General features: G+C 45.7%; 1 pseudogene; it reads left to right on the top strand.

Moving 5' to 3' along the window:
- Positions 1-772: 772 nt before the first annotated feature.
- Positions 773-1,505, top strand: LOC135984182 (olfactory receptor 51L1-like; annotated as a pseudogene).
- Positions 1,506-8,153: the final 6,648 nt, after the last annotated feature.

Raw genomic sequence — 8,153 nt, 5'->3', positions numbered from 1 at the left:
TTGTGAGAGCAACGTACACTGGAAGAGAGAGGATGGTCTCAGGGTGAAGGCTATTGAGTGCTGCCCTGGAGAATTGGATCGGATCCCTGCCTCTGCCACAGACTGACTGTGTGATACTGGGCAAGTCACTTAAACCAAACATGTCACTAATTGTGTGATCCTCATATCCTGGGTGCAGAGGCACTGAACACTCACTGGTGCCACTGGGGACTGTGTTTTGAACATACGAAGCGTTGCCTAACGCTAAGTACTCTGAAGATTCCAGTCCTGGCGTCTCAGCTTGGCCATGCTGAAGTAGGGGACACTTTTTACCTTGATCTCCCTGTGCCTCATTTCCCCAATCTCTACAATGGACATAATAATTGGAAAACAAATTAATTCCTCTGTCTTCAGTACAGGGTTTGAATAAAGCCAGAGGCCACATGGTCCACGCTATGCACTGAATGAGGCAGAGGTCCTGTGGCTAAATTCTACGTGGCCTGTAATAACAAACTGTCTCATGAGGGATACACACAAAGAGGGCTGGCAGGCAGTCTTAATTCTGTCATGCCTTAACTTTTAACTGCTTGACTTTGTAACCTTAATAATGTTCTTTTAATGTAGTATTTTGGTAGATGACCTACAAATGGATTATGCTGCTGTTATTACAGGTGTTGTTTGGACCTACAGAGGACACTGAATGCATGAGACATCAGCGATGAGTCAGACTGGCTTCAGCCACTTGGCCTGAATCCTCACAGGAATTCCAGGGCTGTAGCATGTCTATTATTGGATGGCTTTCCCTCTGGGCTCAGTGAACTACATCATGCTCTCTGTCATATGGCTGGACCACAGTCTCCTCATCCCAATGTTCTATTTCCTTTCGACGCTGGCATTAGCAGACTTGGGCTTATCTGTCTTGCCCACCATGCTGAGCATCTTCTAGTTCGATTCCAGCTCCATCCATTTCAATGCCTGCGTTACCCAGATGTACTTCATCCAGCCTTCTCCACCGCGGAGTCTGGGGTCCTGGGTCGCCATGGTGTTTGACTGCTTTGTGGCCATATGCAACCCTCCAAGATATGCTCTTGACAAATGCCAGGAGCACAAAGGCAGGGGCGGCGATTCTATTGCGGGCAGTCTGTGTGATGCTGCCAGTTGTCTTCCTCATTAAAAGGCTTCCCTTCTGCCTGCACTCGGATGTGCGGAGGTTGGCCCATGGGGACAAAACAGGTCAACAGGTCAACTTGTACGGTCTGACTGCCACGGTACTGACCAAGGGATTGGATTCCTTGTCCATCCACCCATCATATGTCATGATCCTGAAGGCCGTCCTGAGCACTGCCTCCTGGGAAGAGCACATCAAGGCATTCAGCACCTGCATCTCTCACACCTGCTGCACCATCTACATCCCACTCATTGGGTTGTTCATAATACACAGGTTTGGGAGGCACCTGTCCCCCTTCACGCACATGCTCCTGGCCGATGCCTACCTGCTGGTGCCCCCCTCCCCCATCGCGTCCTGAACCCCATCATCGACAACTTGAAAACCAAGCAGATCCGTCGGAGGATTCTGGGAATTATTCATCGGAGAAGAGTCCAATCAGCAAACCCCTTCTAGTGGGGCGTGGCTCCCTGGATCAGCTGCCTCGTGCCCCACAGAGATCCAGAGAATTCTGCAGGGCTGTCCCAGCGTATTGGCTGTTACTGAGGGAAGTTTGTTAGGACACAGCCAGGTTCCTGGCATCTTCCCTTCCCCACTCCAGAGCATAAACCTAAGGCCCAAATGTGGTTTTCTTGGATATCACCCCAGCCTACCCCACCCCAGGTGCCAAGCTTCCAAGTTGGGGACAGAACCTAGATCCCCCAATTCCCAGCCTAGCCCCCTAACCATCAGACCATCTTTATACAGCACAGCACACACAGGGTCACAGGGAAGCAGAGTCCACCACAATGTTGTCCTCGGAAGGGAGGGGCTACTGCAGTGCATGTGATCAAAGAGTGCAAAGAGATCCTGGAGTCATTGTGGATAGTTCTCTGAAAACATCCACTCAATGTGCAGCGGCAGTCAACAAAGCAAACAGAGCGCTGCGCATCATTAAGAAAGTGATAGATAATAGGCCAGAAAATATCATGTTGCCTCTCTAGAAACCCATGGGACACCCACACCTTGAATACTGCGTGCAGATGTGATCGCCCCATCTCAAAAAAGATATCTTGGACTTGGAAAAGGTTCAGAAAAGGGCAACAAAAATGAGTAGGGGTACGAAACAGCTTCCATATGAGGAGAGATTAATAAGACTAGACCGTATTTGGTCCTGCCATGCGGGCAGGGGACTGGACTCGATGACCTCTCAAGGTCCCTTCCAGTCCTAGAATCTATGAATCTATGAATCTATAAGACTGGGACATTTCAGCTTGGAAAAGAGATGGCTAAGGGGAGATATGATTGAGGTCTATAAAATCATGACTGGTGTAAAGAAAGTAGATTAGGAAGTGTTGTTTGGGAGGGAGATTGAAAAAAAATCACACCCCAACAAACATTTTTTAACTGGTCCATTTGTGTTTTCTCCCAAAAGATTGTTATAAAAACACAATCACAATCAAAATGAAAGAAAAGATGTCAACACATTTTTGGATACAATTTTTGAAAATAAAATCAAATACAACCATATTTTTAGGGGGGGAAATGAAGAATTTTGACAATATCAATAATTCCTTGTACGAATGTATTTGTTTTGAAAAAAGAAAATCAGCAAAAATATTTCTTTTGAAAATTTGGACCAGCTCTAATAATAATACAGAAATGGCTGCTGCTTTAATTCCCAGTGTGACAATGCGGTTCTGGCGGAACCCAACTGAGAGTGCCAACTCAGGACAAATTGCTAAAATAGGGCAGTTACAGCCCAAGGCCGGGGTTTTTCCACCTCTAAGGCAAACCAAACAAGCCAGACTAAGACTTCGGTCTCACCCCACTGGCTAACCGCAAGTCTCACAAGCAATCTCCTTAGACACTCCAGTTTCCCAGTATTACCACCAGTGCCACACGTTATGGGGACAAATGGTTATAAAACCAATACCCCAGTAAAAGAAAAAGGTTCTCCTGATCCCAAAGGACCAAGCCCCAGACCCAGGTCAATATACAAATCAGATCTTACCCACAAATCACGCTACTGCCAATCCTTTAGAATCTAAAATCTAAAGGTTTATTCATAAAAGGAAAAAGATAGAGATGAGAGTTAGAATTGGTTAAATGGAGTCAATTACATACAGTAATGGCAAAGTTCTTGGTTCAGGCTTGCAGCAGCGATGGAATAAACTGCAGGTTCAAATCAAGTCTCTGGAATACATCCCCAGCTGGGATGGGTCATTCAGTCCTTTGTTCAGAGCTTCAGTTTGTAGCAAAGTCCCTCCAGAGGTAAGAAGCAGGATTGAAGACAAGATGGAGATGAGGCATCAGCCTTATATAGTCTTTTCCAGGTGTAAGAATACCTCTTTGTTCTTACTGTGGAAAATTACCGCAAAATGGAGTCTGGAGTCACATGGGCCAGTCCCTGCATACTTTGCTGAGTTACAAGGCGTATCTGCCTTCTCTCAATGGGTCCATTGTATAGCTGATGGTCCTTAATGGGCCATCAAGCAGGCTAGGCAGTGCTAATCTCAGCTTGTCTGGGATGTCACCCAGAAGCATAGCATAAATTTGCCATACAGACAGTATAGAGCCAATATTCATAACTTCGACCATAAAACTGATACACACATACAGACAGCATAATCACAACCAGTAAACCATAACCTTGTCCTAGACACCCCATTTGACCCCCTTTATACAAGATTTGGGTGCCACTACAGGACCTTGGTTGCAACAATGATCTATACGGTCCCAGTTTATGTCAATAACGTCACACCCAGATTTATCAAAAATAAAACTCCACAACTCAGTTTATTTTTATTTATTTAAATCTACATGAGAAATAAGAGGGTTATCAAGAGGTCACAAATGTGTTGCAAACAGAACAGTTTTAATTTCAGTATTATGAACCTCCAAAGTGCAAAAATCTTGAGTCAGGACCCCCAAAAATAGAGAGATTGGTTCCAAAACCATGATTTTTAATAATAATTATAATAAATTTGGATTCTGTTTATTCACCTTCTGGGTTTTCAGTCTTTAGGATGCACTTGGGTCACATTTTTTCTTTCCTGAATAACCATGAATGCCAGAAACTTACTTCTTGTTGTCATGGAAGCTGAGAGTCTCATATAATCACGTGACTCCAGCAGTTGAGGCTTTGCATTAAATATAGCGAATCTCCTGATGAAATGCAAGCATGAGCAATGCTGTGTGAATGTGTACAGTAAATGGAGGTCTCCTTAGTCATACTGAGCAGAGAACTGCTTAATCAGATTTTCTTCTGATCATTCTCCTCTCCCTGTCTCTGAATTGAACAGTGCCAGGGTGGAAGATGGTGACACATAAGAACATAAGAACGGCCATACTGGGTCAGACCAAAGGACCATCTAGCCCAGTATCCTGTCTTCTGACAGTGGCCAGGGGATGTTGACAAACAGACACCCGATCTGGGGACCAGTCCCATCCGGAGCCTCACAGCACCTGCCTGTTTCACTGTGGTGTTACTCCAATTTAATGCCATTCTCCAAGGGGTTATGCTGGTGAACGCCATTCCAGAAGGATGTTATCAATGAAAGAGAAGTCAGAAAAAAGCCTCAAGAATGATTCAAAGGTTAGAAACCCTGCCGCCTAGAACATAAGAACATAAGAACGGCTGTACTGGGTCAGACCAAAGGTCCATCCAGCCCAGTATCCTGTCACCGACAGTGGCCAATCCCAGGTGCCCCAGAGGGAGTGAACCTGACAGGTAATGATCAAGTGATCTCTGACAAACAGAGGCTAGGGACACCATTCCTTACCCATCCTGGCTAATTGCCATTAATGGACTTAACCTCCATGAATTTATCCAGTTCTCTTTTAAATGCTGTTACAGTCCTAGCCTTCACAACCTCCTCAGGTAAGGAGTTCCACAAGTTGACTGTGCGCTGTGTGAAGAAGAACTTCCTTTTATTTGTTTTAAACCTGCTGCCTATTAATTTCATTTAGAGACCCCTAGTTCTTGTATTATGGGAAGAAATAAATAATTTTTCCTTATCTACTTTCTCCACATCACTCATAATTTTATATGTTTCTATCATATCCCCCCTTAGTCTCCTCTTTTCCAAGCTGAAAAGTCCTAGCCTCTTTAATCTCTCCTCATATGGGACCCTTTCCAAACCCCTAATCATTTTAGTTGCCCTTCTCTGAACCTTTTCTAGTGCCAGTATATCTTTTTTGAGATGAGGAGACCACATCTGTACGCAGCATTCCAGATGTGGGCATACCATTGATTTATATAAGGGCAATAATATATTCTCTGTCTTATGCTCTATCCCCTTTTTAATGATTCCTAACATCGTGTTTGCTTTTTTGACCGTCTCTGCACACTGTACGGACAACTTCAGAGAACTATCCACGATAACTCCAAGATCTTTTTCCTGATTTGTTGTAGCTAAATTAGCCCCCATCATATTGTATGTATAGTTGGGGTTATTTTTTACAATGTGCATTACTTTACATTTATCCACATTAAATTTTATTTGCCATTTTGTTGCCCAATCACTTAGTTTTGTGAGATCTTTTTAAAGTTCTTCACAGTCTGCTTTGGTCTTAACTATCTTGAGCAGTTTAGTATCATCTGCAAACTTTGCCACCTCACTTTTTACCCCTTTCTCCAGATCATTTATGAATAAGTTGAATAGGATTGGTCCTAGGACTGAGCCTTGGAGAACACCACTAGTTACCCCTCTCCATTCTGAGAATTTACCATTAATTCCTACCCTTTGTTCCCTGTCTTTTAACCAGTTCTCAATCCATGAAAGGACCTTCCCTTTCATCCCATGACAACTTAATTTACGTAAGAGCCTTTGGTGAGGGACCTTGTCAAAGGCTTTCTGGAAATCTAAGTACACTATGTCCACTGGATCCCCCTTGTCCACATGTTTGTTGACCTCTTCAAAGAACTCTAATAAATTAGTAAGACATGATTTCCCTGTACAGAAACCATGTTGACTTTTGCCCAACAATTTATGTTCTTCTATGTGTCTGACAATTTTATTCTTTACTATTGTTTCGACTAATTTGCCCGAGAAGCAGGATGTCACGGACTCACAGATCGTGCCCACTCTTGGCCCCGTGCGGTCCGTGGAGGGTGCCCCTTTCAGTGCGACAGCCCTTCTTGGGGGTCTACTCTCTCTCGGGGTCAGGCCCCTCCACCTCCTGGAGCCGCACCTCTCTGAGCCTTAGCACGTCTGTCTCTGCTGTGGGCCCCCTCAGGGAGTCCACTCGCTCTGGACCCCCAGGGCCTCCACCCCCGAAGGGGTTGATGCAACCCTGTTCTCTAGACCGGAGTGACTCTCAGCTAGCATAAAACAGGAGGATTTATTGAGAGTTAAACACAGCACAGGAAACTCTCAGGGCCTCAGGCCTGGCCTCCCTCAGCCCAGCACATCCCAGTCTCTCTGCATCCAGGTGGGCTTTGCCTGCTCCCCCTCTCCAGCCCAGAGCCCCCTTGCTTCCCAGCTGGGCATCTGAGATCCCTGGCCCCAAGCCCGGCCTCTGTCCATTGTCTTCTCTCCAAGTAAACAAGGTCATAAACCGGGGCCTCCTCTCCTTGCTTCTGTCCTCTGGCTGGAACCGGCTGGTTAGGTCACTGGCTCCTCACTCTGCAGGCCATTGTCCTCCCACTGGCCAGAACCGGCTGCGATTCCTGAGCTGGGTCTCCGAGTCCGGTCTCTGGGGTATCCATCCTCCAGGCCATTGGCTGGGATCCCACATTGCCTCTCCGGTCCTCTGTAACAACAAACTCCCTCTCCCCTCACCTCGTTAAACCAGTAACACCCAGGGAAACTGAGTCCCACCCCCTCCGCATGCAAACCATTGAAACCCCACCGAAAACAAGAAAATAAACAAGAAAATCCCCCACTTCGTCACACCTACATTAGACTTATTGGTCTGTAATTGCCGGATCACCTGTAGAGCCCTTTTTTAATATTGGCGTTACATTAGCTATCTTCCAGTCGTTGGGTACAGAAGCCGATTTAAAGGACAGGTTACAAACCCTAGTTAATAGTGTTGTCAGAGGCTACCAGTGTGGTGCTTCTGCTTTCTCCTGTTGATATCACTCGGCTGCGTGCGTGTGTTTCATCTGTGTGCTGCCCCAGCTCTGCGCAGATCGCTGACACAGCAGACCCGACGAAAACCCCCAATGACCACAGAGTCTAGTAAGGTACAAAGGCACCTCGGCCAGGTTTATTGCGACCTCGGACACAATTGCAGTTCCCCGTAGATTACTTAGTCTACTGGGCATACTACTAATAGATGCCTCTTGGCAAGGACCCGGCTCAGTGGCGGGATTTTCCACTGCCCCCGTGGCCGGACAAAGACACCACCCCAGGGATACATTTTTATACACAAGTACAAACAAGTTACACATCACTCCTGACGTATTGAGGTGCAACCCCTCTACGTAGTAAGGTGCCACCTCGCACCTTGTACCTGTTGGTTCGATCAAAACAACTCTATCCATCATTTTACCCTTTTGCCCCTGTCATTGGGATGAGTCGATCTGTTCCCTGTTATCTGTGGAATGTTCCGGTTATAGTGTATCTTGGTACCATGTTTATACTGTAACTATGCTAAATGAATATATATTTATGCAACATCAGCCCTTTCCTTGCCAACTTCTGTGAGCAGGGCCTGCCTCTTGCTCACAGCTTAACTTTGCTTCATATTAGCAAAGTCTTGACCATTACTTTAGTTTGGTTCAGGCCTCATACGGGGCCTTCATTAGGCCTTCACTTACTACAAATAGTTCCACAATTTCACATTTGAGTTCTTTCAGAACTCTTGGGTGAATGCCATCTGGTCCCGGTGACGTGTTAATGTTACGTTTATCAATTAATTCCAAAACCTCCGCTAGTGACACTTCAATCTGTGACAGTTCCTCAGATTTGTCACCTACAAAAGCCGGCTCGGGTTTGGGAATCTCCCTAACATCCTCAGCCGTGAAGACTGAAGCAAAGAATCCATTTAGTTTCTCCGCAATAACTTTATCATCTTTAAG

Source organism: Chrysemys picta, chromosome 1, assembly GCF_011386835.1.
Source record: "Chrysemys picta bellii isolate R12L10 chromosome 1, ASM1138683v2, whole genome shotgun sequence".
NCBI lineage: Eukaryota > Metazoa > Chordata > Testudines > Emydidae > Chrysemys > Chrysemys picta.
The sequence above is the reverse complement of the archived record's forward strand: the minus strand, read 5'-3'. Positions and strand labels throughout refer to the sequence as shown.